This window comes from Schistocerca serialis, chromosome 2 (genome assembly GCF_023864345.2).
Source record: "Schistocerca serialis cubense isolate TAMUIC-IGC-003099 chromosome 2, iqSchSeri2.2, whole genome shotgun sequence".
NCBI lineage: Eukaryota > Metazoa > Arthropoda > Insecta > Orthoptera > Acrididae > Schistocerca > Schistocerca serialis.
Window position 1 is genome coordinate 733,790,745 of NC_064639.1, and position 27,010 is coordinate 733,817,754.

At 42.4% G+C, this 27,010-nt stretch overlaps 1 non-coding gene across 1 annotated transcript; it reads right to left on the minus strand.

Moving 5' to 3' along the window:
* Nucleotides 1-20,152: 20,152 nt before the first annotated feature.
* Trnas-cga (transfer RNA serine (anticodon CGA)) lies at nucleotides 20,153-20,227 on the minus strand. The gene has a single exon. It is a non-coding gene; the product is annotated as a tRNA-Ser (tRNA).
* Nucleotides 20,228-27,010: the final 6,783 nt, after the last annotated feature.

A 27,010-nucleotide genomic window follows, 5' to 3' on the forward strand; every position in this document is an offset into this window, starting at 1 on the left:
AGATTACACTAAACAAATTATCATTAATGTTGTTCGATGTAGGAAATAAGTAGACATAAAAACGAAAGCACAAGATAGCAGTGCACAGTAGAATGGAATCGGCAAAAACTCACCATACACTAAATGCAATAACTGGTTCATGTAGCCATTCTACTATCATGTACTTACAATTGCTGCACTTCCATGGATTCATGACACTTCAAATTATGAATTTCTAGGCCTATGTTTTGAGATAAGTCAAAAGACGGGTAATCTGCATATGAAGAAAGAGTATTTATTGGCGGTCAAGAAGAGCTGAATTTGACATCTACGTTTCGTACACTTTCCAAGTAACTCTTCAGATTAATTTTTGCGCATCACAAATCTTTCCTTCGAGTCATCTTTCATTACTGGTGCTATGTGCTCTAGTCACAGCAACAGCAAATATAAACAGTTAACTTGCTCGAACAGAATATCGCTAATCCTCAATACGAGGGAATGCGACGCATTGTGAAACGTCCCCTTTGGAAAATTTTATGAATTACAGTGCTGATAAACCTCTTACGTTATTTAATTTTCAAACAGCTGAGCAGAACTGAACATACTCAGACATTTCTCTCTTTACTTATTCTAATCAACACTAAACTGACACACAATATTTTTAGCGCAACGCAATCTGACTTTCAATAATCCCTACAAAAGAACGGCCCTGACTAACAATAACCTACACCTTTCATGAATCACTTACCTCACAAAAATCTTCGTTACTCGAACTACTGCAATACAGCGAGCGGCAATCCTGCCAGCTAAATAAAAGATTCTAACTACTGAAGGCACCTTCATAATATTCAAAAGTCATCATATATATATATATATATATATATATATATATATATATATATCAGTTCATGATATACTGCATTACAAATTTACTCTTTCTGATGGAAACACGTCCAGATCGTCCGATCTTATAATTCTGCCGTCTCTCTCCCCACATCCACCACTGCTGGCGGCTCACCTCCAACTGCGAAAAGCTACGCGCTGTTCACATCCAACTGCCCAACACTACGATAGCAAATATTCCAACAATGCAAACCAGCCACAGACTTCACACAGCACAGTCAGTGATTTTCATATAGAACGCTACGTGGCGTTACCAACATAAAAACCTAAACAGCCTACTTACATCTGTTCTGAGATAGTTGGAGTGCCTTGTTCAAGGAAGAGGTCCCTCCAGCAGAAGATCATTTCAGGACACATGACAGGGAAATTAGCGTCAAAGAGATATTACAGTACGTTCGCTTGTAAGTAAATGCAATGCACTCTAATAGTGCCATACGTATTAAAATTTGTAGGTTTTTAGTATTAGAAGACAACTTTCCAAAAAGATGTGCATACACCAATGTCATTCCAGGACGTGGGACTTACAAGCTGACTTCAGAAACGAAGCGGGAATTTTGGTCATCCGTTTCTTGGTAGACAAGTGGCTGCGTACAGGAGCGAAATGGCAATTTGCTCATGACTAGATTTTTTATATCTCTGCGAAAGGAGACAGTACAGAAAGACTTGGATGTTGGGTTATGGAGGTAGATACGGCGATAATAGGGAAATTAAACTCTGGGTCGGTTTACTGGTCTGCTTTTTATTGCTTCTTGGCATGTTAGCAACGAACATGTAGAAGAGAACAGACACAGGTTAATAAAAGATAGCTGAGGCTTATTAGATTCTCCACCCAGTTACCAGAAAAAGTGGCAACCCCCGCCTATAGCTTTGTTAAGATTCGGGTGTACACAGTGACGTACGGTACTACAGACCACGAACCATGGCAGTGCCGGATTCATTGGTTTAATAGAACCTTAGATTCAAGTACTCGTCACACTGAAAGTGACTTACGGACACAGGTGCATGTAGACAAATGTACGATGGAAATTAATAACCCTAGATAAGACGTACGTGCAGAGAAGTTTTGCTAGTCCTTATTAGTGTACAAGCTTAGTAGTAGACACTGCTCACTGATACGGGATCCGCTGTAGGCTGTCGGTTAGCCGTCACTGAAACTCTTCTTATCGCTAAACTCTTGGGCTCTCGACCTCTGCCCTGCTTGGCGTTCGAGAGCCTCTATAGACGGTGTTTGGATTGTTTTCTTTTCGTGAAATCGGCTATTTCTCAAGGGGTAGGACCTTTTAATGGACTGACGAAAGCGGCTTGACTGTACATCTCTACCTAAATTACAAGGCTTGCAGCTGATATTAATACTTAGCTGATTTTTTCTTTCTTTCTGGGAACCTTTCATTATCCAGTCATTACACTATGATACTAGATTTTTTTGAAATCTGAAAAAACGTGACTAATAAATACGAAAGAAAAATTATTTTATCCCAGAGGATGAAATTTCCTCTTTCTTTCTTGCTTAGAAGACGCATCGCATGCCGCCAGACGTTATTCATCCTTGAATGGGGCACATTTTTCACAATAATGCACGACCTGGCAGAGATGTTGGTAGCAGAAGTCTATATTTTGGCTGTTTAGGAAATTTTGCTGCTCGAAAATTATCTCGACGTCATTCTGAAAATACCTGCCTCACAGGGGTTTATTCATACGAAGAAAGGGAAGGAAAAACTATGTTCGATGACCGGAGAATAAGAGACACAATTTGTTTGTCTGTATACTACGTAGAGCGAGCTAGGGCGTTGTTGCTCTCTTGAACAATTTCCCGCGACGCTTTGTCTTGACAGGCTTTCGTAATGATGCCAGCAGATTTTCTCAGTACGATCTTGGGTCAGTGTGATCCCGTAGAAGCATTATCTATTAGCACTACACCCAGGCACCACCTCGTCCATCGACGGCGGCGCTACGCCTTTTTCGGCAGTGGTGATTCGACATGTTTCTACGGCTAGCCTTGCTCTTTTGTCTCCTGATCAAAGCGATACACAGGACACTCGTCCATGATTCAAGGAGGTACAGAAGTAATCTGGAAGGGCCTGACACAGCTGCTCGGTGCGGCAGCCATTTTAAATGAGTGTGGGCAGTTGCGGAATCCATCGGGTAGAAACCTTTGTCATAGTCAAAATGTTGTACGAGCTGCTGATGCATGGGCGATATGCACTTCTTCCACTACCACCGTCATTGCCGGTCTTCGAACAACTTCGCTTCCACTTCCCTTACGATTCCTGGTTCTTCGCAGAAAGATTTGGGCTTTCAGTGTGTACCAGTAATGCATATATTTACCCACAAACAACCAAAAAACTAATTAGTTTATTTTCTCTTGGTCATAATTAAAAGTTTTTGACCACTCGTCGTAATTTGCAACTGACATCCACTTTATTTTTTATTGTTGCTTCTTACATATATCTATTATCCACGTTGTTGTCATTCTAACAAACAAACTGAAGCACCTACCAGAGAAGCTCGGATGTCAATTAACCTCGAAAACGTTCGCAATATCGTTGGATAAGTTAAAAATTCTAAAGGTGGCAGGGGTAAAATACAGGGCGCGAAAGGCTATTTACAATTTGTACAGAAACAAAATGGCAGTTGTAAGAGTCGAGGGCCATGAAAGGGAAGCAGTGGTTGGGAAGGGAGTGAGACAGGGTTGTAGCTTATCCCCGATGTTATTCAATCTGTTTATTGAGCAAGCAGTAAAGGAAACAAAAGAAAAATTCGGAGTAGGTATTAAAATTCATGGAGAAGAAGTAAAAACTTTGAGGTTCGCCGATGACATTGTAATTCTGTCAGAGACAGCAAAGGACTTGGAAGAGCAGTTGAACGGAATGGACAGTGTCTTGAAAGGAGGATATAAGATGAACATCAACAAAAGCAAAACGAGAATAATGGAATGTAGTCAAATTAAATCGGGTGATGCTGAGGGAATTAGATTAGGAAATGAGACACTTAAAGTAGTAAACGAGTTTTGCTATTTGGGGAGCAAAATAACTGATGTTGGTCGAAGTAGAGAAGATATAAAATGTAGACTGGCAATGGCAAGGAAAGCGTTCTTAAGAAGAGAAATTTGTTAACATCGAGTATAGATTTAAGTGTCAGGAAGTCGTTTCTGAAAGTATTTGTATGAAGTTTAGCCATGTATGGAAGTGAAATATGGACGATAAATTGTTTGAACAAGAAGAGAATAGAAGCCTTGGAAATGTGGTGCTACAGAAGAATGCTGAAGATTAGATGGGTAGATCACATAACTAATGAGGAGGTATTGAATAGAATTGGGAAGAAGAGAAGTTTGTTGCACAACTTGACAAGAAGAAGGGACCGGTTGGTAGGACATGTTCTGAGGCATCAAGGGATCACAAATTTAGAATAGGAGGGAAGCGTGGGGGGCAAAAATCGTAGGGGGAGACCAAGAGATGAATACACTTAGCAGATTCAGAAGGATGTAGGATGCAGTAAGTACTGGGAGATGAAGAAGCTTGCACAGGATAGGGTAGTATGGAGAACTGCATCAAACCAGTCTCAGGACTGAAGACCACAACAACAACAACAAGTTAACAATCAGAACTGCAATTCTCTGTGGCAGGTAGAACGGCAACCAGAGTGCATCAGTGTTGCCCGTGTTCAGTGTTGTCACCAGCTTGTAGAATATGTAAGCGGCGTGAACAGCGTCACATGTCATTGTGAAAGACACGGAGATCGCACATACTCGTATGGCACAGGGTCATCAATGTTTGAAAGGGCCCTCATTGTTGGTCTCTATGTGGCCGGCTGGTTCAGTTGTGCAATATCCAGATTTTTGGCACATTCGGATGCGACAGTCGCCCGGTGTTGGACTGTACGGGTCCAGTTGACCACGTTTGACCACCATAAGGCAGTATCGCATTACTGTGCAACAAGTACACCATAACACCTTAACGTTTGCGCTTGCCATGCGAGAACAATTAATGGCCTCCCTGCAACATTCTGTGTGTGCCCGCATCGTTGACCAGAAACTAACTGCAACCGAATTAGTGAATTACCGTCACATGCCTTGGCAGTCATTAACACCAAAATTCAAACGGCTACCTTTGGAGGTGTGCTGTGACCGGGAAGTATGATAAATAGCGTCGTACTGTACTCAGCGAAAAATCGCTCTATTCTGCACTACCCCCAGATGACAGCTGTCGGCGAATATGGGGGCTATCTGGAGAGAAGTCTATTCTTCCATTATTTTGGAGAGGCATAGCGGTGTTACTCCTGATGTCACTATGTGGGGATCAGTCGAGTATGACTTTAGGTCACGACTCGAAGTGATTGAGACGGCTCTTGACAGCACACTCATACTTCACGGACATTCTGCCTCCTCATGAGCTACGTCTCACACAATAGTAACATTCGCCATGTTTCAACACGACTATACCCATCCGCACGTGGCATGAGTCTCTACGAACAGGTGCTTGGTGCTGAGCTACTCCCGCGACCAGCAAGATCCCAAAATCAATCTCCAATACAACTCGTACGTCGACTCTGCCCCAGTTCCAGTATCCAGAATATCAAGTGCCAGGAGGAGATGCAACGGCTTTATGACACGCTTCCCAACCGAATCAGTGCATGCATACAGGTCAGACGGAGTGCAACATCATACAGCTCAGTGAGCGCATACTAAAAAGTTCTTACTACATTCGACTCAATTTCATAATCATTGAAATAACGTCACATTAACTCTCATCTCTTAAATCTTCATTTCATTTCCTCCTTTCCTCCTGGGCCCTACACATTATTTTGTCTGGCACTCCATATTCAACAGATTTATTTGTATTCATCTCGCACACGTAGATGTATGGTTGTTTCTAATGACTGGGTTCCAACATTTAATAGCGCAATATTTAGAACCGACACCTATTCCTGATGTGGGACTCGGATGTGTCTACTTCATGATACCTGGTAACGACTCAACCCGTTTCTCCAATGAAGGCAGGTGACAGCCATGCTGCCAACGAACAAGTATACTATTTTCTGGTTTGCATTGTAACAAACTTTGGAACTTGAGTAGCTTACAACGTACGCGAGAGTAAAGAGTAAATGGCATCGGATGGAATTGTTTAACTCACTCCTCATTAAACAAAAAAATGAATACTTCATGCTTTACCGAAACAATAATTTTTTTTTTTTTAGTAAGAAAAATCCTCTTATCGCCGCAGTGTGGTTCCAAGGACAGAATATCGACGCTGAGGTGTATTTAGAGACGTTGCCAAAACAGTGACAGTTTTCGGAAAACCAACTTCGAGTCATTTCTGACTCCCACTTCTGTTGGGAAATATATAAGGTGCGATCAAAAAGTTTCCGTTAGAAGCCCGTACAGTCGAGAACCGGTAGGCCAGTCAGCCAAAAGCACCGTGACGGTTGAGGAAATCACCCCGTCGACGCCCCAGGTTGAAGACAACCATTTGGTAAAACACCGTGTCCTGTGCATGAAGAAGTCGGTAACTGCTTGCTGCACTTCATCGCCCGACACAAATCGTCGACCCTTCATAGCCTTCTTTAAGGGACCGAAAGCGTGATAGTCGCACGGAGAGAAATCAGGACTGTAGGACCGGTGCTCGAGAGTCTCCCACTTCAGTTGGCGTAACTTTGCGACGTGGGGACTTGCGTCATCATGAAGCAGCAGCACCACCCCCAGTCGCGCACCAATCCGCAACGGTGGTTTTCGACAGACACGTTGCCCATACACATTTTACCGTATCCGATGGATATGTACCGGTGTTGGTCCTTCGGAAGCCAAGAAAAGAATGAAAGTTTGTTGGTCCGTTACCAGCATGTCAGTGCTTATACGAGTGCCACTCCAAAAGAAATGCACACTATTTTTTTTTAAATCCATCTTTTATTCTACATGTCTGAAAGTTTTACAGTGTGTAGATACATGCTTTAGGAACAATATTTTCATTTTTCCACATAATTTCCATCCCTCTCAACTGCCTTACGCCATCTTGGAACCAGCACCTGTATACCCGCACGATAAAATTCTGGACCAACCTGATGGAGCCACTGTTTGTCAGCGTGCACAAGGGAGTCATCACCTTCAAACCTTGTCCACGAAGAGAGTCTTTCAGTTTCCCAAAGAGATGATAGTCACATGGAGCCAGGTCACGACTGTAAGGCGGGTGTTTCAGTGTTGTCCATCCGAGTTTTGTGATCGCTTCCACGGTTTTTTGACTGACATGTGGCCGTGCGTTGTCGTGCAACAGCAAAACATCTTGCTTTTGCTGATGTGGTCGAACAGAACTCAGTCGAGCTTGAAGTTTCTCCAGCGTAGTCACATATGCATCAGAATTTATGGTGGTGCCACCTAGCATGATCTCCACAAGCAAGAGTCCTTCGGAATCGAAAAACACCGTTGCCATTACTTTTCCAGCAGAAGGTGTGGTTTTGAATTCTTTTTTTCTTGGGTGAATTTTCATGATGCCACTCCCTTGATTGCCTCTTCGTCTCTGGTGAAAAATAATGGAGCCATGTTTCATCACCTATCACAATTCTTCCAAGAAATTCATCTCCACCATTCTCGTATTGCTCCAAAAGTTTGCTGCATACCGTTTTTCTTGTTTCTTTGTGAGCCACTGTCAACATCCTGGGAACCCAACTGGCACAAACCTTTTTCAACGCCAACATTTTCATTATTCTGCAAACACTTCCTTCCCCTATCGCAACGTAGCGTGACAATTCGTTCACTGTGATGCGTCTGTCATCAGTCACCAATTCGTTAACTCTCTGCACATTGTCTGGAGTGTGTGCAGTACGAGGCCTGCCGCTGCGAGGACAATCCTCAATATTACAGTACCCGCTTTCATCACGTAACCTGCTTGCCCACCCACTAATTGCACTGCGATCGACAGCAGCATCTCCATACACCTTTTTCAACCTCTTGTGGATGCTTCCCACTGTCTCATTTTCACAGCACAGGAATTCTATGACAGCACGTTGCTTCTGACGAACGTCAAGTGTAGCAGCCATCTTGAAGACATGCTGTGACGGCGCCACTCATGGGAACAGGTCGAACTAAGTTTGAAAACAAGCGGGAAGGATGTATCTACACATTGTAAAACTTTCACACATGCAGAAAGAAAACTGTATTTTTACAAAAACAGTGTGCATTTCTTTTGGAGTGACCCTCGTATATCTCCACTGGAGACGCGCTACATTGCATGTACCCAGCAGCAGCGCCCTCAAACGGATATTTTTGATCCCCCTTTGCAATTTCCTAGGCCTCCACGGCAGGTGTCTGTCTCCAGCAGCGCATATAGCACCGCCATCTTTAAAATACTTACACGTATTTGTATGGTTTTCAGTCTGGTTTAATGCAACTCTCCTCTCCATATTATTCTATCCCGTACAAGCCTCGTCACCTCTGTGTAACTTCCAAAACCTACATGCATTTTAACAGCTTACTGCGAACAAGCCTTGGTCTCGTTCCATAATTTTTACTCTCACTCGCCCGCAACACGCTTCCTTCCACTACCAAATTGGAGATTTCTTGATGAAAATGATGTGTCCTATCAACCGATCCCCTCACTTAGTCAAGTTTCCCTCAAATTTTCCTTTTTTCTATTATTCGATTCGGTAAATACTCACTAATTGATCGAACGGTCCAGGGGTGTAATGCTGGTCCATAGTGTCCAACGGGTACAATATTTCGGCTTCAGACATGTCGCCATCGTCAGGTGCGCTGACGAACTAAGCTCCTGAGGGCGCGCAGCAAACGTATCGTCTCCCGCCCCATGGCGTTCCCTCTATTCTCAGCAAACACAACGATTTGGCGACAGACGCGGACAGAGCAACTACATCGACGTTACCACAGACACCGACGCAAGTATCTCCGCGACTGTAGACGTGCGCCCTCGGGAGCGGACCGTGGAGGGAACAGCCTGCGGTGGGCGCCCTCACGAACTCCCTCCGGCTGGCGATGCACCTGCCAACGGACTACAACACTCGACTGCTGCACGACATCGCAGGAATCCCGTTGCTGAAGCGCCTCTTCCGCGAACTCTCAACGAGTTTCTCACGAAACCCGCTGGTCAGTGGACTGGAAAACCAACCCCACTGGCTCCTAGCCACGAAATGGCCCGACCTGCTGTTAGAAAGACCACCAGGAATACCCGTTGACAATTCGGTCAACAAATGCCCCGGGAGTAACTGAAGAGTCACTTCTCATTTGTTATTTGATTTACCTACCTAATTTTCAATATTATTCTGTAGCACTACATTGCAAAAGCTTCTATCTTTACTTGTCTGAACTGATAATCGTTCAATTTTGACTCCATACAAGGCTAGATTCCGCCTTGACAAAATGCTTCTTAAGGTTAAATTTATATTCAAAGTTAACAATTTTTTCAGAAACTCGTTCTTGCATTTGTCAGTTTGCATTTAATATCGGCTGTATTTCGGCCATCGTCATTCATTTTGTTAAGTATATAGCAAAACTCATCTACTATTTTTCATTCCTGATTTCCTAACCTCATTCTGACATATCATCTGATTTAATTAGATAACATTCTATTTCATTTGGTTTACTTTTGCTGATGTGCTTCTTATCGCCTCTTCTTAAGACTTTATCGACTGCCTTCAAACGATCTTCGAAGTTTTTTATCGTCTGTGACAGAATTAGAATGTCATCGGAAACTTTCAAATTCTGTATTTTTTCTCCCTGAATTGTAATTCCCTTTCCAAACTCCGTCTTGGTTCCCTTCTCTCTGCTTGCTCAGTGTATGCTAAATCATTAAGATAAACGACCGTGTTTCAGCGTCCTTCCTCAATGATTGATTTTAATAACTTTTGGAAGGAAAGTTTTGTGGCAGTCACCTGTCAGTATGTAGTCTGCACCAGTTGACGTTAATAGGCTTCTAAAGATAAACCCGTTATCAGTGACACTTCCAGTTCATGAAGTTTCCAAGTCAGTGACAAAGTGGATAACACAGTAGACAGAGCTGCAACCGTGCGATTGAAAGGTTCATTATTCAGTGTGTAAGAGGTATAAGTGCAGACATTTCTAGTGATGACTGAGGACAGTGTATTGAACAACATTACATGAGTATTTACCTTCCTAGGCTAATAATTATAACTGTTACGAGTAGTATGTTTTTAGGCTGGTTGGTACCTCCGAGAACGCGTGACAAGCAATCCTATAAAGTTTATTTTTTCCATGAACAGCAGATCAGGTATTGATTGAATTGTGAATGCGTAGAGGTAGAAGGACAGTGAATGCTGACAGGCATAGTCCACTCCCTGGTGCAGTTACGACCGTGCAGAGAACACCAGGTAGTAAATTAAGGGAATTGTTTGCGGGAAGGCTTTAGACGCAAAGAAAAAACAATTTACACACTGAAGTGAGTATATATTAAGACACCAATGACTACAATATCTGTACCTATACCCTAACACCCTGTATACGTACTTAGTGGTATATTAGTATAGGAACTCATTATAAACAAAAACAACTAACGATATATTCTAAAGTCAAGATCCTTCTTTTTTGGGTAAGCAGTCTTCTGACTGGTTGGAAACTTACCGTGACATCTTCCTCTCTCGTGCAAACCTCAAAGTAGCACTTAACACCCAAGGCCCTCGATTGTTTATTGGAATTTTCCAGTCTCTGTCTTCCCCTGCAGTTATTGCCCTCTGCGGTCCCCACTGATCCCATGTAAATCCCTGAGGTCTTAACTAATATACTATAAATACCATAAAAAGTTTTGCATCACCCCGGTTCACAGAACTCCTGAAGATAGACTTTGACTGTGGATATTGAATCACAGACACAGTACCTTTGACTGTTCAGACATGTCACTAGAAAGGAGGTACACGGGTTGTGTAGCCTATAGTTCAACCATGCCTAGACGGTCAATACCGCTGTTCTATCGCGTCCACATTGTTACTTTGTGCCGGGAAGGGCTCTCAAGAAGGGAAGTGTCCAGGCGTCTCGGAGTGAACCAAAGCGATGTTGTGCGAACATGGAGGAGATACATAGGGACCGGAACTGTCGATGACATGCCTCCCACAGGCCACCCAAGGGCTACTACTGCAGTGGATAACCGCTAACTACGGATTATGGCTCGGAGGAAACCTGACAGCAACGTTACCATGGTGAATAATGCTTTTCTTGCAGCCACATTACGTCTTGTTACGGTTCAAATTGTGCTCAATAGGCTGCTTGATGCGCAACTTCACTCCCGACGTCCTTGGAGAGGACCAACGTGGTACAGATAAGCCCCACAATATACCACCTAATGGACCGCTCAGGATTGACATCACGTTCTCTTCACCGATGAGTGTCGCATAAGCCTACAACCAGACAATCGTCGGAGATGTGTTTGGAGGCTACCCGGTCAGGCTGAAGGCCTTAGGCACACTGTCCACTGACTGCAGCAAGGTGGAGGTTCGCTGCTGTTTTGGGGTGGCGTTAGGTGGGCCCGACGTACGCAGCAGGTGGTCATGGAAGGCGTCGTAACGGCTGTACTGTGAATGCCATCCTCCGACCGACAGTGCAACCATATCGGCAGCATATTGGCGAGGTACTCGTCTTCATGGTCGACAATTCGCGCCTCAACGTGCGCATTTTGTGAATGACTTCCTTCGGGATAGCGACATCGCTTAACTAGTGGCCAGCATGTTCTCCAGACACGAACCCTATCGACACGTCTGGGATAGATTGAAAAGGGCTCTTTATGGACGGCGTGACCAACCAACCACTCTGAGGGATCTACGCCGAATCGACGTTGAGGGGTGGGACAATCTAAACCAACGGTGCCCTAATGAACTTGTGGATAGTATGCCACGACGAAAACAGGCAAGCGTCAATTCAAGAGGACGTGCTACTGGGTATCAGGGGAACCGGTGTGTACAGCAATCTGGACCACTACCTGGGAAGGTCTCGTTGTATGGTGGTACAACATGCAATGTGTGGTTTTCATGGTCAGTAAATAGGGCGGAAATGATGTTTATGTTGATCTCTATTCCAATATTCGGAACTCTTAGAACCGAGGTGATGCAAAACTTTTTTTGATGTGTGTATTATTCAATCCTTTCATCTAGTCATTGGCCGGCCGTGGTGGCCGAGTGGTTCTAGGCGCTTCAATCTGGAACCGCGCGACCGCTACGGTCGCAGGTTCGAATCCTGCCTCGGGCATGGATGTGTGTGATGTCCTTAGGTTATTTAGGTTTAAGTAGTTCTAAGTTCGAGTGGACAGATGACCTCAGATGTTAAGTCCCATAGTGCTCAGAGCCATTTGAACCTTTTTTTTTTTAATACCCAAACATGTTTCACCACAGTTGTGGAATCCTCATGGGCAGCACATCAACTGTAACTCGTCCACTGTGTTTCTCGAACCACTTCACAATTCTTTTTTATGGCTTTGAATGAGGCGCGCTGACTACTTCATGTGCCATAAGAGTGACCCTTCCCTCATGAATTCCTTGTAGATGGAATCAAGGAGCCTGCGCATTTTATCTTGGGTACATTGTTGCCGTTCTGAAATACGTGCTGAGTCAATTGATTTGTGATTGAAGGCTGTTATGAAAGTACACATCTTCCCATTGAACCCCAGACAAGCTCTATGCTTCACAAATCAAAGGAGCTGGCTCGCTAGTCAAGGATCCATACTCTCCTCAAAGCGTTTGTGGAGTGAACTTGCATTAGTATGCTGGAATAAACCATTTGGTACCTGGTCGTAAAGTCTACGAACACTTCGTGGTGCAGTCCCTCTCTTCCAGACCTGTGACTACTCTTCTTGCTGCAGTGCTGTCCTGAGTTCATTTCGCCACCACCCGTTTGCAGTCATAATACTAAATCCAAATGTTCGTGCGACTTTTCGGTATGATGCTTCCATGTCCTTCATATCAACGACTCGACCTGTCTCGAAGTCCAAAAGATGGTGGTATGTTGCATGCACAAGTCCTCTGGGCATCCTTTGCTGCACTTGCGACCTCCAAGAGGAAAGTTTCAGAAACGTTAGACAAACCCAACAGCTAATGTGTATTCACCCCGTTCTTCACCTGTAGGGAAGGCTTTTTTCTGTGCAGTAAACGTTGAAAATAAGTTTGCAAAAATATGAAGTTTTACTCTACCTGTACACCCATATTCAGCAAACTGCTGTTAAGGAAATGGCAGTTACTAGAAGTTCTTCCCTTTTAATTCAAACATGGGCCGTGGGAAGAATTATTGCTTAAATGCCAATGTGCGTGCTGTAACCAGTCTAATCATTTCCTCGCGGTCACTGAGGAAGCGATATGTAGTCGGATGTAGCAGATTCATAGATGCATCATTAAATACTAATTTTGGAAACTTTGTAAGTACGCTCTCTTTGGGAAGTCTTCTCTGTTCTCAGCGCATGCCAGTTCAGTTTGGTGCTTTAACATTAGCAATACCAAAGCATTTTCCAAAGAGCGCATTACCGAGGGCTGGAGCGATGGAAGGAGGAGGGTGGAGCGGTGCTTCATGCCCACCCTAAAAACAGTTTAAAAATACATTATTTGTTGTGGACTTTTATTAAAAACATAAAGCACATAGTAACGTGTACTACCAACGTGATGGCTGGGGCGTGGCGTGGTGGGGGGAGGGGGGTGGGAGGAAGTACTTTATGCTCGCCATAAGAAAATTAATAACGCATAGTTCGTTATTTGCTATTGTCTCTTACTTACAACATACTTTTTAAAGAGATATTGATGTATAAATAATGTCCTCAGCCTGATAATACTGAATATGATATTTATTGGGGAAAGTGACATCTACTACTAAGACTTAAATTTGTGGGATAAGTTCACATGAAAATTAAAAGAAAAAATGTAATCTGGTAGAAGAATTCATTAAAAACAATAAATATCTTTTTTTAAAAATTTTAAAATACAAAGTAACTCATTAGATGACAATATTTTCAAGAGGTGGGCATGAAGTTCCTCTTCCGCTTTTTGGTATCGTGAGAGTTAATACGTATGTACTTCAGTGTATTACTTGTTTTATTTGTGCGTCCAACAGTCTTCCAATTTACTACATAATGTTTCCTGCACAGTCGTATCTGCATAACTAAGTGAACTACACCCGCCAGTATAAACTGTTTCATGTCCACACATCCACAGATGAATACCTGAACTGCAATCATTTACCACTTGCTCTTGGTACATGCACTTTCAGGTACTAACCAACCTAAAAACATATTGCCCCTAACAGCTACGATTATTAGTCTGCAAATGAAGTAAATACCGGTGTAATGTTGTTCAGTACACTGTTCTCAGTCACCAATTAAAATATCTGCATTCTACGCCTAACATCTTGTATGTTCATTATCCCAGATTTATTCTGCTGATATGGACACTTGAAAAATATTTTAGGGTGGGTCGCGTTTTGTAAGCAATCTTTTTTGTAGGTTGAATAAATTTTTCTAATATATTACTAACAGCCCTGCTTTACCTTCGACTGAGCCTACATGGTCGTTCTGTATATTCCTTCTACCTACAAACTAGTACACCCAGAGATTTACAGTAGCTGACCTATACCAGTTGTGACTCGCTGATACGATAGCCATCAAATATCACGATTTTTTTCGTTTTTTGAAGCGTAAAAGTTTACTTTTCTTAATATGTATAGCTATCTGCTAATCTTTACACCACTTTGAAAGCTTATCGAGATCTGACTAAGTATTTGTGCAGTTTTTTCGAGACAGTACTACATTACAGATAACTGCAGCATCTGTGAAAAGTCTGCAGTGATCAATATTGTCTGCACGGTCATTAATATACAACGTGGACACCAAGTATCCCACTATGAGACTTATGCACTGATCAGCCAAAACTTTATGACCCCTGCCCACTGCGGGGATTGATGCTGCCTGATGACACTGCAGGAACATGACGTAGTAAGGAAAGTATGGAAGGCGAGCAGAGGCGGACAGGGGATTACCCTAGCCAAGATGTGCGCTGCAAATGGAGAAATCCACTGACATAAGCGACGTTGACAAAGGGGAGATTATTAATACCAGAGCCTGTGAACGAGTATCTCGAAAACGGCGAAGTTAGTCGAATGTTCAGGTCTTACAGTAGTGAGCATCTATTAAAAGTGGTAGAAAGGCAGTGAAACTACTACTACCACAATGGTTGGACTTCCAAAACTGTTCACAGAACGTGGGGTTCGAAGGCTTGTTTGCTCGGTAAAACAGGATAGATGGGGATCTGTGGTATCTCTGACGAAAGAGCACAATGCTGGTGCACGCAAATTTCCATCTTAACACACCATTACTGAACACTGTGCTCCGCAGCAGACGACACCTTCTTTGCTACCACGTTGACGCGACGACATCGTAAGTTACTACCGCAGTGGACAAGGGCTCAGCGGGACAGCGGGACTGGACCGTGAATCAATGGAAGCGTGTCACCTGGGCAGGTGAGTCAGGTTTCTGACTACATCAGGTCAATGATCATCTCCACAAACTCCGTCGTCCAAGCGAACGGCGGCTCCAAACGTTCCCCAAGCCACTGGCGCAGACTGGTGGGAGCAATATGATAGACATTCTCTTCTGCTGGCATGGGATCCAGTGGTAGTAATTGAAGACTACATGCCACCTGCAGTCCACCTGCATCCCTTCAACCTTGAGGTCATCTCTCATCAATATAATCATCTGTGTCTCAAAGCCAGAATAGTATTAAAATGATGTCAAGAACATGATAGTGAAATCACGTTGATGTCTTGGCCACCAAATACAACTAATGTGAATCCGACGGAACCCATTTGGGTCGCTATACGGCGCAATCATCGCGTACGCATATCAGCGGCCCGTTATTTACATGGACTACATGACCTGTTGAAAGGTCTCGTTGGATTTCTTTCATGTTAACTTCTTAAATCTGTTGTCATTTACGGCATACATACCACTTCTAAATTTACTGTGGTGTTTCTGACTCTATCTGGGAGTAGACTGAGCAGTGGAACGTGTTACTTTTACACATGAACCAGAACGATTTGTCAGACTACTGCACTTTAAAACACAGTCTATATGTAATGCATGTCACACAGTCTCATATGGAACCTACATTCACTTTCCTTTATATAGTGTATATGATAAGATACTGACATGCCCCTTCCCTTCTGTGTGAAAGGATGAATGAGCAAATGTATTTCTAGTTGCATGCTTGATGGTAGCAGACAAGCCTGTCTGCTAGAGAACAGTAGGACCAACGTCGGAACAGGTAGCTTCGCTTTCTAAAAGCAAAACGGTTTCTATTCTTGGTATGGTCCTGTCCGTCCCTTGTCATGTTGGTATAGGAAGCTGCCTCTCTGGTCACTTCCGATTATATCTGTGAGGCACCCTTAGTAGGGGCCCACAACAGTCTGTCCACGGCGAGCATCTGAAGTAGTAAGATCTCCGGCTAAGCGTGTCCCTGCTAAGTCCACAGGACAATGGATTTCTTAAGTTCAGCCTAACTGAAAATTTAATCACCTTTGTTTCAGGTTTAGAATTAACTTATGTTATCTTAAATTGCAACGCAGTGTAATTCGAGTGTGAAGTTCAGAATATCTTACAGTAGTTGCTTTCTCACTACTTTGTGAGCAAAGTGGAACCACGTGTTGCTGATCCGTAACTCTAACTAAGATCGTCAACATTAAATGCGAATGTGCGTGACATTATAACGTCTCGTCTTGACAATATTTTTCAATGTAGCAACTGTTCTTCATGTTCAACCCACTTCGGCTGTACTTTGTGAGACCAGTACCACGTGCGTAAATAATTGTTTAACCCATCAGGTTAATAGTATGACGACAGTAACCAGTTCGAGGTTTTTCTTTTGTAAATCGCGTTTCGATGTAATTTATTTCAATCATCAAAATTATTGTGGAGTTTCACTTTTAGTGTAAACCAAGTTGACCACATGAAGCATGTGGTGTAATCATAAAAGTAGCTCTCAGCTATTCTTTTCGAGAAGATTTCACAGACCAGTGTGTGGTAATTTCATGACGGACAGGATTGCGCTACGACCGTAACTTTTTAGGTTGAAAATTGAATCGGTTCGTTGTGGTTAATTTCCTCTTGCATATGTTTCAACGTTCTTCGTGTGTTATTTTATGACTGCAGTTTTGTATGCAGTCACCCAATCTTGGCCCCATATTTGATGTGTTCCATAAGATTACAAACTCACGTTTTCATAATCTTAAATAAGGCACCAGTTTAGTTTAATATGCTGAAATTTTAACGTAACAATGAACAATATTAAAACAAATGTCCAAATATAAACTGATTTATTTCTTTTTATTTAAATTCTCTTTATACACACACACACACACAGACACACACACACACACACACACACACACACACACACACACACACACACATATATATATATATATATATATATATATATATATATATATATATATATATATCACCAGTTGTCGTAAGATGACTATTAAAAGATTATATTTCATGTTAGCCTGGTTGGCAATTTGGTAAACAAGCCTGGATACCTGGAGAAACTGCTGCTCAGTAATGCAAGGATAACTTCCCGAGATAGCTCACAGCTTTTAACTCGCTTTTATTATCTTGAATATCAGCACTGCTTTCAGAACAACTTAATGCATCAACTTTACACTGTGCTTAGACATCTAACGTCACATGCCTCCACAAACCTGCCAACAAACTATCGGATCCGTGAAACTCAGAAACCAGTGATGTATTTCGTTCCAAAGACGGACAAACAAGCTGTTAAGCAAGTGGTCATAATGTTCTGGCTTATCATTGTACATCTGTCGATGATCGTCCATTCAGCATAAGGTGGTGCCTCATTCTTACCTAGACACCTTCATCTAGTCACAGATTTCGATACGATCGTACTTCTGACAAGCGTAGATGTGATACTGAATAAAATGCTTTTCGGAAATCAAAAAATACTGCATCTCTCTCACTGCCAATATGCATGACTTTCCAGAGGGCATGAGAGAAAAGTGCAAGTTGGGCTCCACACGATGGATGTTTTCGGAACTCACGCTAGTTCGCATGGAGGAAGTCATTCTGTTTGAGATACCTCACTACGTTTGAGTTGAGAATATGTTGTATGGTTCTGCAACAAATGGGTGTCAAACATATTGGACAGACCTCTGCTATTCTTCTTGTGTATATTCTTCTTGTATACCAGTGTGACTTACGCTTTCTTTCAACTACCAGACACTGAGTTTTACTGAGAGCTCTGCGGTGTTACGATTAAAAGAGGAGATATCTCAGCCTCTAATTCGTAGACCACGTAACTTTGTTCAATTCTAGCGATTTCAGATGTTTCTCAAGCCACTGACATTAATATTTACACGGACTACTTTTTTTCAACCACCGATTAAGCCACAATGAAAATCCGGTGAAGCTTTGTGCAGATGTGGTGCAAAATGTATTTAGTAGGCCTGTGCCCATCTTTCGCGTCACGTCGCACTTTTCAGTTCTTGGCCTGACATGTCGGGACACACTCTATTCCACTCCGTATTTGAACACGGAAACCACGTGTGTACGTGTACCTCACCCATCATGGTAATGTACATGTGCGTCACTGAAAGAGACCAATAAAAAGGTGTTAGCATGTGGACGTAATGTGCCGTTCCAGTCTCTTCTGTACCTAAGGTCCATCACAGTTCCCTTTGGATCCCTACGCAATTCGATGCTCTCCGATACACACGATCGAACAGCCGAGGAGTGGTACTCAAGCGTCAACTTTAGGTTGCAATACCTCCGGATGTAATTAACATTTTACAATGCAACAAACGTCACTGATTATGTACTTGTTTATATGTTCAGATGTGCTAACAAAACTAACGGGCTTCCATTTAAAAAAACGTAGGTTTGTGTTAAAAAACATACTTCCGTGCATTTTTTTTGTGGTTTGTATTTACCAATTACACTAGCCCCTCTCCTCACGTTCGGTCTGTGGAATCGATTCGTCAGTATTTGATGTGGTTTACGAAATATATCCAGCGGTAACGTTAGGTGACTCACCCTGTAGACAGTGCACCGCAGAGCAGCACAGGGAATTGGCAGAAACTGTAGGCGCCTGCATTCTATGACGAGTGTGTTGGGAAGTTGGTATCGCAATATCACAAGTTTATGTGTTGGTGCGGCGATCGTGTAGAAAGGTAATTGAGGGAGAATACAAAATAACTTCACTGATCAAGTATTTATATAGTGGATTACTTTTAGCTCATTAAGTGAGTACTTATTTGCAGCTGTTAAGTAATGAACATTTTTTATTTTCATTGTGGTTATCATTTTGCGACGAATAGTAGCTTAAAAAAAATAGCCCTCGTATGTTTCACATCATCGCTCTGGCTTGAGAGTTAAATTGGCCCTATACTCAAGGATATTTCCTTGTAAAGCAAAATTTTAATATGTTCAGCACTGCTCTCCTACCTCATCCCCGATTTTCTGAACACCAACAGCCATTACATATGACCAGAATTTATTTGTGTTTTGTGGATTATCTATCGGTAACATATTGCTACAGGAGTCGTTGAAATCTTCACAGATTACTCTCTCGACAGCGAAACGCATCTCATTAAGCATCAGTCTGTAGCCCTATGCTTTGTTTTCACCTGTTATGGAGTAGTCTCTGCTTCTTATTTCAATTCACAAAGTCGTGATCCCATTTATGTACTTTATTTTTATTTTTTAAATGACAGCTTTCGATATTCTAATAAACCATCTTCAGATCTTACATCCCCTGAGGACCACAGGAACCGTCGACGTGGAGCAGGTCTATCCATGCAGGCGTGGAGAACACTGCAGCGTTGAATGCAACGTCTGAAGATGATCTGTTAGAAGATCGAAACCGTTCATCTAAACATAAAAATAAACAACTTAAATGCTATCACAACTGTCTATATAGAAATAAGTTATAATTTTAATATATTACTGTCTTTTTCCTGGAACACTGTTCCAAAAAATTTTAGTTTCTGTTTCGTTAGAAGTTTTTAAACGATGACTGTACGCTATGGAGGGTGCTTCTCTTTATTCAGTTTGCTGAAGATGTATCCCAACAAGCATGAAAATGCTGAAGTAGCAGTTTTTAGTAGAATTCAGTCAAAGTTATTCACGGAGGTTTCTCTTTCGTTAGTGAATTTCAGTTTCTTCTACCACTCTAACATTTAGAATTTTAGATAATAAGCCAGCAGTTACTTTTCCCTGTTTGCTTACCTAAAATAACTGATCTTCAAGTATGAAACTTCCTGGCAGATTAAAACTGTGTGCCGGACCGAGACTCGAACTCGGGACCTTTGCCTTTCGCGGGCAAGCGCTCTACCAACTGAGCTACCCAAGCACGACTCACGCCCGCGTATAGCGAGCGAAAGAATATGAAAATCTCATGCGTGGTTTTTTGAAGGCATTACGGGCTGCGTAAGGCCCATAGGTAGTGGCAGCTGAATCACAATGCGTATATCTACATGGATACTGCCCAACGTGTGGTATACATCAAGAGCTACGCCGGTGATGGACAGAACAACGCGGCGCGACGGCGTATGTTACAGCCAGAATCGCTTTCCGCCCGCCCACCTCTGGATGTACACTTAGCGGAGCGCTTGTAGTGATCTTGGCCCCCTGCCCCTACCCCCCACCAGAGCTCCGGTTACGGGCCTGTGTACAATGGCGCGTCGTCCGCTAAGTCAGTGGAGCGGCGACGGCCGCTGGGGTGGGGCGCCATTAGGGGCTCGCGCCACTCTTTTGTCGGATGTGGCGCTCGCGGCGAACAATGGCCGCCGCTGGGCCGATTGTTCTGAAGCCGAAGGAGAGCGGCGGCAAGTGCGTGCTGTGCTGACGGGACGGTGCAGCGTGGCGCTGCGCCTCTCGGCCGAGTGCGGACCGCCCGCCGAGGTGTCGGGTGTCGGCGCGCGCCCGTCCCCAGAGCAGGGGCTGAGCCACAGCCCGGCCTGATGGGCCGGCCCTTTGTGTCCGCGTCCGCCTCGCCGTAATTCACTTGCTGCTACCGCCGATCCGGCTTCGTGATATATTTGCAGGATTAACCCCCGATGCTGTCAAGTGGAGATTTTAGGTCCAAATCGAACAGGGGCGCTTCCCTAACAGAAAAGCGAGCCTAGTAAATTTGTGAAGGAACTAGCAGTAAAAAGAAAGAAAAAGAATGGCAAGTGCTCGAACATTACTTCACCGCAACAAACGCTCCTCATTTAAGCCTCTTACAAACTCTTCTTTGTTTGCATTCTTTTACACGTCTAGGGTGTTTATTGGCGCATTAAAGCATCCAGTCATATAAGAAACCTGTTAATATTATCACACAGTATTAACACCAACAATAAAAATGTACGTAAAGGTCGAAAGTAATTCCAACTGCGTAAAACCTTACGTGTTATCTGGAGGCAGAGCAAATGCCCTTGTTGCTTACATGACGTTGGGTGATAGGGATTTCATCTACAAATTTCTATGTTTTGGAACACAAATTCGTTTTTGTGCTGACGTTCCGATCTGTGTTTGCTATTTTCTTTGACAGCGGGGGTGGCCAAGCGGTTCTAGGCGCTTCAGTCTGGAACCGCGGGACCGCTACGGTCGCAGGTTCGAATCCTGCTTCGGGCATGGATGTGTGTGATGTCCTTCGGTTGGTTAGGTTTAAGTAGTTTTAAGTTCTAGGGGACTGATGACCTCAGATGTTAAGTCCCATAGTGCTCAGAGCCATTTGAACCATTTTTGCTTTATTCTTCATTTGCAGTCGATTTCGAAACCTTCATTGGCGTCATCTTCAGGCACTTCGAAATATATTACAAATAATGCATACAACAAACAGCTGAGTGGTAAATCAGTGTAAAAATAGCCCGTGTGCTCCTAAACATCACTATTATTTATACCTGAAGCTCTCATAAATCCAGCATTATGGAAACAAATGGAAACAACAAGATTAGCAGTGACTCATCAGGTTATGGGGCCCATCTGCAAGTACCTGGTGGTGGAGGCATCGACTGCAGAAAAATTAAACAACAAAGTGAGTGCAAAATTAAGCATGAAAATAGCGTTTGTTTTCCAGAACATAGTAGCTGTTTGCTTACATTTCCCGTGCCCAACTAAAGAATCATAGATTTCGATTCTAACATATTCGAGGACGAAATACAGAGTGAATAAGTCTCTGGATAAATACAAAAAGTTATGATTAAGGAGATCGGGATCGAACTCTTGCTGACCATTCATATTAAAATATTCCTTGTTTTCCCAAATTAAATAAATGGTTTAACTGGCTCTGAGCACTATGCGACTTAACTTCTAAGGTCATCAGTCGCCTAGAACTTAGAACTAATTAAACCTAACTAGCCTAAGGACATCACACACATCCACGCCCGAGGCAGGATTCGAAACTGCGACCGTTGCGGTCGCTCGGCTCCAGACTGTAGCGCCCAGAACCGCACGGCCACTCCGGCCGGCTGTTTTCCCAAATCAAATAAGACAAATGCCACAATTATTGTTTTCAAAGAACTCGTCCATTTTTCTCTTTTCATTCTTGACCTAGCCTGTCTCTGGTGACCGGAACGCCGGCAAGCCTAAAACAGTATTCTTCTTCTCCTAGAGTTCCTTCTCCCATGATTTCCAGCTGCCTTGACTTACTCATCTCCGGTCGATTCAAGTTACTATGAAAAATCTACACGTTTCTGATCGTATATGGTAATCGTGTCTTGTCCCCCAGACCTGAACATTTTTCTACGTCTGTCTATACAGCTTACATTACCTCTCATCTCATTCCAAATATTCCGTAAGGTTTCGTCCGCCTTACATTTCTGTACTCACGTTCTTCAAAAATTGTTTCTTACACTGCCTTCTTTGCTCCCTGTCCTGTCATATACAACCTAGCGATATTTCTTGATCAATCTCGCTCATTTCGCCCCACCGGGCACCATGAAATTAAATCAGGCAATGGATATGTGATGAAGCATCCGCTGTCCTCGCCTCCATGACTTCAAACTGACCATCGCAATACTCGTATCTAGTTAAGTAACAGACTGGAATATATCAGACCAAACTTCGACAGTAAAGTAACATGAACCTCAATAAGCGAACATACAAAAGAAAACACAAACCACTAATACCAGTGATTCCAAGAACTTCAGGTTCTAAAAACCTATGAGGCGACTCATATTCCTTTTTGCAAGTATTTTCTCGATGCCTGTAAACATACGAGTATAATCGCCATAACTACGACTCGCAAGGTTATCTTCCCGCAGCGTCCTTAGTGACAATGTGCACATATGCTACTTCCATATGTTTTCTATCAATTTCCCAAATCCTCTACGTATCCAGCTTTATCATGCTCCTAGTCCCCGATTAGAAAATCCTCCCTGACATCTATACATTTTCTCGGACCTAACACATTCACCGTCATCCTCCAAATCAGGGCTTCTTTGTCGTCTTTCCTTTTCCTTCTTATGTATAGACTATAATTTACTACCATCCTGTTATCTGGGGTAGTTTCTTATTTAATATAAACACTTTATATTATGCACGGACTGAATTCATGTGCAGTGCAGAGTACTGTTACGTACACTAGGTGACTGTCTAGTTATATAAAAATTAGTAATTGCGGATACGTGATTATTATTGTACGCGATTACAATTCTCCCATTATCAACGTTTGCAATGACACAATGCAGACCCCCAGATATGTAAAATGGAGACGCTCATCTGCATGACACATTAATTCTGATACCTATACAAATTTCACTCGGAAAAAAATTATTTCAATTGCACTCATTTGCTTCTCATATTTTCCTTGCTTCGATTATCTTGTTTTCTACAGAGCAGAAGACTGTTTCATTCCTTTACCTATTCCTTCCCAATTGTAACATTTTGCAGGTCATTATTGAGTCTGTGGTATTCTTCGTCCTCGTTTCCTTGCTATTCACATTCTATTATTTAAAAGTTATTCTAATTCTCCGGAATATTTCTCTACGAATCAAAGCCTTACCTTCATGTGTAACCATATTTTACGTAAGTAATATCCGTGGCTGGTATTTATCTGGTGCTGAAGAATGAGCTGAAAATGTTAGTACTAGTTGTTATTTACTGTGACTACATGACAACGCACTTTGGAGCCAGATCTCCATCATTAGGTGTCTTAAAGTTATACAAATCCATTTCGGACTTTGAACAAATTTCGGTGCTTACATCATTCGCTGATTACTTGTTGCTCAAGGTCTCATGTGAATATGTGAATGCTTCTTGCCTATTCTACTCTGTTATTACCACCATTTATGTTGTTGTTGGTTTTTCTTCATTACCTCTTAGATATACAACTTCAATAAGTTGTAGTATGGGCTTACACACTTCCTAATGCTAACTTATTATTTATTTATTTGACAAAATTATTAGTATTATAATATTGTCCAGCTTACGGGTTAGAGCTAGCGTTATTGTTCTTTAGCATAGAACACACAAATATAAATAGTGCCATTTGTTTGTTGTATGTATTGTAGATTACTAATAGGCTCTCCCCCCCCCCCCCCCCCCCCCCACCCACCCAAACCAGTTTTTTAACGGATCGAACTTCCATGTACAAAATAACTTCAAGTGAGTTAGTTTGATAATCCCTTGGTGGTAAAATAAATTAAAATATCATACAGTTTTACTGCACGAACAGCGAAAAAGTCATAAGCGACGCACTTTTTCTTCTTTCTTTATTTTGCTGATGGCGTCAGCGAGATAATATTTCAAAAACGTTTGCAATTATTTGTAAAGTCTTTTGGAAGGCGCCATGTGTTCTCATTGTTAAATATTAGATTGATTTTTCTTTTTTTCTTTTTTAAGTCATAATTCTTCTAGTTGGATTGATTGTGGTCTGTCACGGATTTCTTTCCTGTGCCAACCTCTTCATCCCAGAGTATCTCTTGTAACCTATGTTCTCACTTATTTGCTGGATGGATTCTAATCTCTGTCTTGCTCAGCACTTTTTACCTTCTACAGTTCGATTCTCTGAAGGACCTCAACATTCCTTACCTTTCAAATCCATCTAATTTTCGACAATCTTGTGTATCATCACATCTCAAATGCTTTAATTCTCCTCGTTTACGGTTTACCCCCTGTCCGTATTTCACTACTGTGCTCCAGACGTACATTTTCAGATTCTTTTTTGTCAAATTAAGGCATATGCTTAATACTAGTAGACATCTCTTGGCCACGAATGCATTTTTTGTCAGTACTAGTCTGCTTTTTATGTCCTCATCGCTCCGTCCATCATGGGTCACTTTGCTGCCTAGGTAGCAGAACTCCCCAATTTCGTCTCCTTTATGATTGTCAATTCTGATGTCAGGTTTCTCGCTGTTCTCATTTCTGCTACTCCTCATTACATTCGTCTTCCTTCGATGTACTCACAATCCGTATTCTGCACTCATTAGACTCCATTCAGCAGATCTTGAAATACTTCTTTGGTTTCACTGAGGATAGCAATGTAATCAGCAAATCTTATCATTGATATCCTGGCACCTTCAATTTCAGTTCGAGTCTTGAACCTTTCTTTTATTTCCATCATTGCTTCTCCTATGCACAGATTGAGCAGTAGAGGTGAAGGACTACACTCATTGTAAACCGAGCTCTTCATTCTTGATCTTCCACTCTTATTGTTCTCTCTTCACTTTTGTACATAATTGTATTAACTGACTTTCCCTATAGTACACTGAAGGCATGTGTAGGGGTGAAGACTTAGCGTGATACCAGAAGAAGAAACAGGAGTCGATAGGGAGCATATGGGGGATCGATTATCAGAATCAGAATTTAAAAGAGGTTTGGAAGACTTAATATCAAATAAGGCAGAAGGGACAGGTACCTGTAACATGCCATCAGAATTTCTAAAATCATTGGAGAAAGTGGCAACAGAACAACTGTTCACGTTGTATGAGTCTGGCAATATACGATTTGACTTCCGGAAAAAGTCATCCGCCAAATTCCGAAGATGGCAAGAGCCGATAAGTGCGGAAATTTTCGCACAGTCAGCTTAACAACTCATGCATCCAAGATGCTGACATGAATAACATACAGCAACAATGAGAAAGAAAATTAAGGGTGTGTTAGATGACGATCAGTTTGGCCTTAGGAAAGATAAAGGCGCCAGAGAGGCAATTTTGACGTTTCCGCTGATAATGGAATCAAAACTAAAGAAAACTCAAGATACTTTCACAGGATTTGTCGATCTGGAAAAAGCGTTCGACAGTATCAAATGGATGAACATATTCTGGAATTAACGCTATCTCAAGTCGAACAGGCTGTAACAAAAACGCACGGCCAAACTTCCAGGACACGTTCCTCACACGTTGATGAAGAATATATGTTATATGGACATGTGCCCAGAAACTTTTATTTTTTTGTTAGGGGTCAGATTCTACAACTCCACAACACATTAATCATTGGTGACATACAGAAAAGTAACGACTCAGCACAGTATGAACACTTTCCTAAATGAAACGTTCGAAATTCCCTATCTATTGAGCCGCTGACGCGTTAATGAATGCCTGGAGAAATGCTTTCGACAATATGAGCAGTAAGACCGTACATGTCATAGTGGGGTTCCGGATACAAGAGCTATCAAATGGCCCCACAAATGTGTCTAGCGGTTTACTTTCGGAAAGCGTGAAGGCCAAGCAATTGGTCCGCCTCCTCCTGTTCATCGTTACGGGATCTGTGATTTGGAACCTAAGAACATTAACGCTGATATGACGAGGAGCCCCATTGTGTGTGAAGTACGATTTGTAATAATCTTGTAGGCACGTGTAGGCTATTCTCTAAGAAAGCGTGGTACCTTTCTGCATTGAGCCTGCATCAGGCCCTAACAAACAGTCACCAACAATTCTGGCCCAAATGTTGGCAGAAAATGTTTGTTGATGACGTAACTGCACATTTTCGTGAACCCGTACATGCTCATTGCGAAATATACAATCCAATCACGTTGAAACGAAGACTCGACTGTGAACAGCCCACTTGCACTAAATTGAGGGTTGACATAATGTTGAATGAACTATTCGCGTAATTATACTCGCACAGGAAAATCATCTTCTGATAATGCCTGTATAAGCTGTACATGATACGGATACGGCAGGTCCTCATGTAACACTCTATACAGATAG